The sequence below is a fragment of the Benincasa hispida genome, chromosome 12, assembly GCF_027475165.1.
Source record: "Benincasa hispida cultivar pf3 chromosome 12, pf3_genome.v1.1, whole genome shotgun sequence".
NCBI classification, from domain to species: Eukaryota; Viridiplantae; Streptophyta; class Magnoliopsida; order Cucurbitales; family Cucurbitaceae; genus Benincasa; species Benincasa hispida.
In genome coordinates, this window is record NC_143489.1 from 85160542 (window position 1) to 85169109 (window position 8568).

Consider the following 8568-nt stretch of genomic DNA (forward strand, 5'->3'; position numbering starts at 1 on the left):
CACAGTTATCTGTCCATTCAAACTTGCATCCTTTCTGGTTAAATTGGTCAATGGAAGAGCTATCTTCGAGAAACCCTCTACAAACCTACTGTAGTAACCTACTAGACCAAGGAAACTATGTACCTCTGTTACTAAGGTAGGTTGTTCCCATCTAACTATAGCTTCAGTTTTCTAAGGATAAACGGTGACACGTGTTGTAGACACCATGTGTCCTAAAAACACCACCTGATCAAGCCAAAACTCACATTTGCTAAAATTAACATATAACTATTTTTCACTTAGTGTTTGCAATACTATCCTCGGGTGGTTCGTGTGTTCTTCTTTACTACCTGAATAAACTAGGATATCATCTATAAACACAATTACAAACTAATTTAAGTATGGATGAAATATCCTATTCATCAAATCCATAAACATTGCTGGGGCATTAGTTAGGCCAAATGGCATAACCAGAAACTTATAATGCCCGTATCTAGTTTGGAAAGCTCTCTTAGGGATATTTGACTCCCTAAACTTCAATTGGTGGTAGCCTGATCTCAAATCCATCTTTGAGAATACTGATGCTCCTTTCATCTAGTCAAACACATCATCGATACGAGGTAACGAATGGTTTTCCATATAGTTACCTTGTTCAACTATCTATAGTCAAAACATAATATGAGTGTGCCTTTATCTACTAATTCGTGTAGTTGAGCTTTCAGTTCCTTCAACTCAAGTATCACCATTCTGTATGGTGTCTATGAGATGAACGTTGTCCCTGGTACTAAATCTATAGTAAACTCCACCTCTCTATCAGGTGGTAATCCTGATAACTCCTCAGGAAAGACGTTAATGAGCTCCTACACTACAGGAACATCCTTTGGTTTTATCTTTCTTGATCGAGAAACCGTTACATGGGCCAAATATGCTATAGCTTCCTAGCCTTTACTGCTAAAATCAGACAAGTAGGAAACATCTTCCTTTCCCTTGTAAACACTACCTCTGCCTAACCTGGTAATCTGAATATCACTTCTTTCTCTTTGACAATCAATAGATGCACAATATTTAAACAACTTCTCATATTAACATCAAACTCTAATAGTTCTTAGGGAATCAAATCAATCTCCATGTTTTGTCCTTCTATGAGAAGTACATGGTTTCTATAGTAATTATTACCTATCAGCACATCACAAACATGGGTAGAAATAACTAACTCCATAAGCATAGTTTCTAGCATCCTATCAATATTTAATGCAAACATACTATAAATAAATGGATGAGTCACTCCTGGATCAAATAATACATGTGTGGGCCTATCATGAATAAAGACCATACTAGTAACGACATCTGGTGCATCCTCAGCCTCGTGTTGGGTCATAGCGTAAACCTTGCCCTGCTGATGAGGTCATTCCGCTACACCCTTTTGTTTGGCATTACTAGTGCCCTCATCACCTGCTGTCCCTACCTTAAGCTACATCACTGTCTGAAATGTTGCCTTCTGCTCAATCTGCGCCCCTGAAATCAATTAGGGACATTCCTTCCTGTAATGCACAAGCTGTCCACATTGATAGGAAATATTTTACCCCTTATAACATTGTCTTGAATGCAATTTGCAACATCTAGCACATCGAGGCTTCTTATGGTCATTAGCTCCCCTAAACGTCTTGATCTAGATCCCCCAACTGTCTGGTCGGATCTCTGTATACCTCTCCTCTATTGATTTCCTGTTGTACTACCTTAAGAGGTTGCTACCCCCACTAAAATGGGGTTTAAAATCTCTCCTGCCAGACTCTCGTGGAGTAAATTTTCTCTTTTCCCATCTGGAGACTTTCCGATCTTGATGATTCACTATCAGGCTCTCCTCCATTTTCATCATAGTCTCTACTAATTGGGGAAAATCCATCCACTTAGTTGTGGCTGTAATAAGAGTTGGTATCTCCCTTATCAAACCACTCTGAAAATGTCTGCATCTGTCCTTTTCTTTAGCTATAATCGTAGAAGCATACTTGGATAACTCCGTATAGGTCCGCTTATACTCAACAACTTTCATATTACCTTGAACGAGCTTCATGAACTCGCTCCTCTTCACCTCATGGTATGAAATAAGATAATACTTATCTTAAAAAATCCTCTTGAAATCGTCCCATTTCATATCTTCTTATTTATTTCTTTTAGAATCTATCACCTTCTAACACTGCTCTACCCATTTCTATAACAAAAATACTACTAACTTGACCTTACAGTCCTCAGGGCATCCGGTTACCTGGAGACATTTTTTTATCTAGATTAACCATGCCTCAGCATCTGTAGGGTTAGTAGTACCATCAAAAGCATTGGCACTCAGTGCATTCATTCTTTCAATGCCATACTTCTTCTCAGAATCCATTGGTATAGATCCTACACTAGCTGCCAGTCTCTGAATGATTCTATCAAATCCTCTGTCCTCCATCTGAGGATCTACTTTGACCTGAGGAACTCTCGATCTGATGTTACTTCCTGTACTACTAGTCTTCTAATTGAATCTGGATCCTTTCGCGCTATGGGATTTCCAGTAAGGTCACAATTTCTTTTAGCCATCCTTCAAGTCAGTCCGTCACTTTCTTGAAGCTTGGTTCTTATAACATGTACATTATTAGGCTCATAACATTATTCACATGCTTCTAATCTAATACATGACTCTATTCTCAAAATCTTATGCTCTGATGCTAACTTGTCACACCCCTCTCCAGACTACCCTCCTAATCCGAGAAGAGATGTGAAGACAGCAGTTGCCAACACTCCCATGACAATTATTGCCCAACATACTCTTGTAAACCTGTGTCCTTCGCATCTATTACACCTGTTTAGTAGTTCATAACTCACTTTACACAGAATCTCAACAACAATTTAAAGCATATAGATTAATGTTAACCAAAATATCAACTTCAACATGCATAAGAGTTTCAGCAAACCAAGTCTATTACAATCACTGTTCGACACAAGTCTACCATGTTCCCTCCATGACATGAGCATAAAGACTAGATTAATAAAACATGATAAGCCACCCAAGCTTCAATTTTCTAAGGGTCTGGGAAGTGACTGACTGACAGAACTGCTAAGCCTCGGGACGTCGACCGCTACCTAGGGAGGAAAACATTAAAAAAAGTGAGCTAGAAGCCTAGTAAGTGACTTCTTTTAAGAAAACATGCTTCAATAACTCATAGTATAAACATCTTAATAATAATACATTCTCATTAACATATTAGGGTTCAGAAATAACAATTAAGAAATAAAGAAAACATAACATGAAAACCCTTATTTAAAACTTATCAATAAATCGTGTAGAATTCCTCTACTCCCTTGCCTTAACATGTGGGAGAGCCGTTTTTCTCAATCCCTACTAACCTTAGTTGAGAGAGCTCTTTTGCTCGATCTCATCAACGTCGATAACATAAGTCTTACGTGCACGTAGAGCTAAATCGGATCCTACTTGCCTTACCATACCTTCGGCAGCAAGGATCGTCATATAACTGGGTACCTTAGCATAGCTTCAGTACCAAAGCTTAGGAGTAGGTTTTCATATCATCACTCATGTTAACATCATTAAATAGCATGCTTTCAAACTTATGGGAACCAATGGATAATTCATTTAAATTCTACGTCATGACATGAAAACTCAAGTAAAACGCATGGATATTTCATATACAAACTGCCTTTAGAAACATCATTCATACGTTAAACTCAATTTTCATTACTAAAAGCATGCGTTGAACATTGAAGTAAGAGCAATTATACATTGAACATTGAAGTAAGAGTAATTATGCGTTGAACATTGAAGTAAGAGCAATTATGCATTTAACATTCATAAATAAAACACTTAGAAAATATTTTGAAACTAGTCACTCACAGTACTTTGGGTTACTTCCTTAAAGGATTGTTAGGCCTCCTCTATATGTGTCTATCCTGTAAGAATAATAAGAGTCTTTGGTTAATGCCTTAGCTTCCTCTCAAGCTTATCTTATTATTCAAAATAACGCATGCTAATCTTCAACCCTAGTTCGACGTATCAGTTCTTTCCTTGACTATGCGATGTATCCTTAGTATATTGTATTTAATGCATAACCACACTTAAACAAATTTTTACCTTGCAACCAACTAGTGTGTGTGTCAACTCACACAAGATACCCCTATGCGTCAAAATGTGTTGGCTTCGCCTATGCGATAATGGCTTATCCACACTTCACATTTGCTATTCGGTTGCCTTCATATGCATGGATTGCAGCTGCCTGCTTGTTCATCTAATCAAAATTTCAGATTTTCACTTTCAACTTAAATAACTTAAATTCCAGGTATAATCTCATCTTTCTAAGAAATTATTTTTTAACATCCTCACTACCATAACTTAGAATTCCAGCTTCTGATTCTTTTCCCTCATGCTTTGAATTCACCAATTCTTACAACTCAACCACGTGGCCTGAGATTCTTGAACTCTTGAAGAAATTCCTCAACCTTCTACTCAATTACATAGAAATCTTCTTCCAACAGCTATGAATTAGCTTCTTCACATCTCAAGCTTCAAATCAATAGCAACTATACTCCCTTAGCACGCTCGACATGCCCAAATCGAGCTCTTCAACATCAAACTTCCTTTTCATACTAAGGCTACATGCTCATGGAGTTGCTCAAATTGACAGCTGGCATACTTGGCTCATTTTTAAGGCCTCTAAGCATAACATGTAGCTCACTAATTAAGTGCTTATAATGAAGACTTAAGTCTCCTACCAATTCCCAAGTTTACATTCCCCTCGGTAATACATACCACAGCTAACGTCGTATCCATCTTTTCTAATACATACCACGGCTACCCGAGAGCACCCCATTTCAAGACATAGAAATTTTTACTCACCTGCACCTTATACGCATACCCATTTTAACTTCCATAATCTTCAATTACTACAAACATTATAATCACATACTTAAAAGAACTTATACTTGTAATTAGGATAATTAACATATAATTAAGAGAACTTGAACTTAATTATATAGTAATGGAACAATAGTTTGATGCCTTTGAAAAGTTCAAATAGTATAAGGCTGAAGTTGAAAACCTGTAAGGCAAAACAGTTAAACACTTCGATTCGATTAGGATGGAGAGTACATGGATTTAGAATTCCAGGACTATATGATAGAACATGGAATTCAATCCCAACTTTCAGCACCTAGTACACCTCAACAAAATGGTATATCAGAGAGAAGAAATAGAACCTTATTAGACATGGTTCGTTTTATGATGAACTATGCTCAATTTCCTAACTCATTTTGGGGGTATGTAGTAGAGACTATAGTTCATATCTTGAACAATGTTCCCTCGAAGAGTGTTTTTGAAACACCTTTTGAGTTATGGAGGGGGCGTAAACCAAGTTTACATTACTTCAGAATCTGCGGTTGTTCTGCACATGTGTTACTGACAAATCTTAAGAAGTTGGAACTTCGTTCAAGATTATGCCAATTTGTTGGTTACCCTAAGGAAACGAGAGGTGGTCTATTCTATGACCCTCAAGAAAATTAGATGTTTGTATCAACAAATGCTACATTTTTAGAGGAATAGCACATGAGAGACCATAAACCATGAAGCAAAATAGTATTAAGTGAAGCTACTAAAGGACAACAAGGGTTGTTGATGTAGTTAGTCTTTGATCAAGAGGTACTGAAAAGCCAACACTTTAGGTAGTCTCGTCTTTCTCAATCATTGAGAGTACTTTGGCACAGTGGGAGGTGTTGATACAATCTGACCGTTACTTGGGTTTAACTGAAACTCAGGTTGTCATACAATATGATGGTGTTGAAATGAAGTCTATGTACTCCAATTAAGTATGGGAGCTTGTAGATCCAACTGAAAGGGTAAAACCCATAGGGTGTAAATAGATCTATAAAACAAAGAGAAATGTAGCTGGAAAGGTACAGACCTTCAAAGCTAGACTTGTAGCAAGGGTTATACTCAGAGGGGAAAGGGTTGACAATGAGGAAATTTTCTCCCCTATTCCTATGCTTAAGTCTATAATAATTCTCTTGTCCATAGCCATATATTATGGCTAAAAGATATAACAAAGGGATGTCAAGACTTCTTTTCTGAATGGCAATCTTGCATAATATATCTTTATGTCTCAGCCCAAGGGGTTCATAGCCCAAAGTCAGAAGAAAAATATTTGCAAGTTGAATCCATCCATTTATGGGTTTAAACAGGCATTCAAATCTTGGAACATTATATTTGATACAACGACCAAATCCTTTGGTCTTGATCAAAACATCAATGAATATTATATCTACAAGAAAACCATCAATGATAAAGTAGCTTTATTAACACTTTATGTGGACTATCCTACTAATTAAGAATGACATAGGGTACCTTATTGACATTAAGGAATGTCTGGCAACCAAACTTCAAATGAAAGATTTGGGAGAGGCGTAGTATGTACTTGGGATCCAAATTATTAGAGATCGCAAGAACAGAATGCTAGCTTTGTCTCAAGCAACTTATATCGACAAAATATTGACTCGATATTCGATGCGGAACTCTATGAAGTGTTTATTATCTTTCAGGCATAGGATTCACTTGTCTAAGGAATAGTGTCCTAAGACACCTCAAGAAGTTGAGGATATGAGACGTATTATTTATACCTCAGCTGTGGGCAACTTAATGTATGCTATGCTCTACACTAGGTCAGACATTTGTTATGCAGTGGTAATAGTTAGTAAGTACCAGTCTAATATAGGGTTAGACCTATGGACTGCAGTTAAGAACATCCTCAAGTTTCTTAGGAGAACGAAGAACTATAAGCTAATGTATGGAGTTAAGAATTTGATCCTTGTAGGATACACCAGCTCTAATTTCAAAACTGACAAGGATGATAGAAAATCCACGTCAAGATTACTGTTTACCCAGAACGGGGGAGTTGTAGTATGGTGTAGCATTAAGCAAGGATGAATTGTAGATTCCACTATGGAAGCTGAGTATGTAGTTGCTTATGAAGCAACAAAGGAAGCAGTTTGGCTCACGAAGTTCCTAAGCGATTTGGAAGTGGTTCCAAATATGGACTTACCCATCACCTTATATTGTTACAACGGTGGTGCAGTAGGCAACTCTAAAGAACCTCGCAGTCAAATGAGGAAAGCATATTGAGAGAAAGTAGGCAACTCTGATTTCCTTCATCGCTGACTCCACTATGGAAGCCGAATACGTAGCCGCTTGTGAAGCAGCTAAGGAGGCTGTTTGGCTGAGGAAATTCCTTACAGATTTGGAAGTTGTTCCAAATATGTCTTTGTCGATCAATCTTTATTGTGATAACAGCGGGGCTGTGGCAAATTCGAAGGAACCTTGGAGTCATTGCAAAGCAAGCATATTTAATGAAAATGTCACTTGATCAGGAAGATTGTGCATCGCGGTGATGTGATAGTCACGAAGATCGCGTCGGAGCACAACGTTGCTAATATGTTTACAAAGGTTCTCACGACTAAAGTTTTGAGAGTTATCTGGAGAGTCTGGATCTACGGGACATGAGACATCTTGTCTAGGGCAAGTGGGAGATGATACTGGGGTATAGAGTATGCCCTAGTTTATTGTATATTGTACTTGTATTTTTCATGTACATAAGTCTCTCGAGGCATTAGGACAAGTGGGAGATTGTTGGGTTTGGTATCCTAATTCTCCAAGAGTCTCGTAGTTTGTAAATCATACACATTCTTATGAATAAAATAAGAGTTATTTTATTTTCATTTATACAATAAACAAAGCTCCATGGTTATTGTATGTAAACTTAAGCATGTATATGAGATATACAAGTGGATCATGCCTTAAGGGAAAACCTAAAAAGGTATGTAGTATAAGGATTAAGGAGGGATACCTAATCTTGGTGACACTACGGATGCAGCCTGCTTTGTAAAGGATTGCAAGTATTGTGAACTACTACAGATGGTTGATCCTGACCATTCATGTGGAGACATGCAACCAAGGGTGTCCTATACAAAGAGTTTGTATAAGACCGGATCACAAGATGACTAGTCTCTTAATATAACGACATTGATACTTGAGACTTACATCTCACCTAAATGACCATAGGTGACATGACCTCAATCCTGAGTGTTTTTGGGAACTCCTGTCTTTGAGAGTAGTCCTTCGATTAGTATGGGTGAAAGTGGCCAGATTGCCAACTCAACAAGACTACCTTTTTAGAGATTTGTCTGATTCGGGAGCTGGGAACTCAGTTACACCAGATGAAATTCACCCCTTCCCCGAAGTAGGGGTAAGTAGATAGATTACTCCCTTAATGACTGATTTTGGGTCCTGAATATAGTGGCCACAACTTCTCTTTGGAAGAGAGGGCTTAGTCATAATAGGACTATGACTTATGTTCATTAGAGGGATCAGTGGTACTTAAGGAGTTAGATGTAACTACATGGACATAACGGTAAATTGGCCCAACTGTACTTATGAGCGATTTGTGAAGGGTTATCGCATTATTGATTGGTTGATATGGACACAAAATATATCTGTAGTGAGGAGAGTGCAGTTGTCAATCTTTAGTGGAGTGCCTGGCAGTTAACGGATGGTGG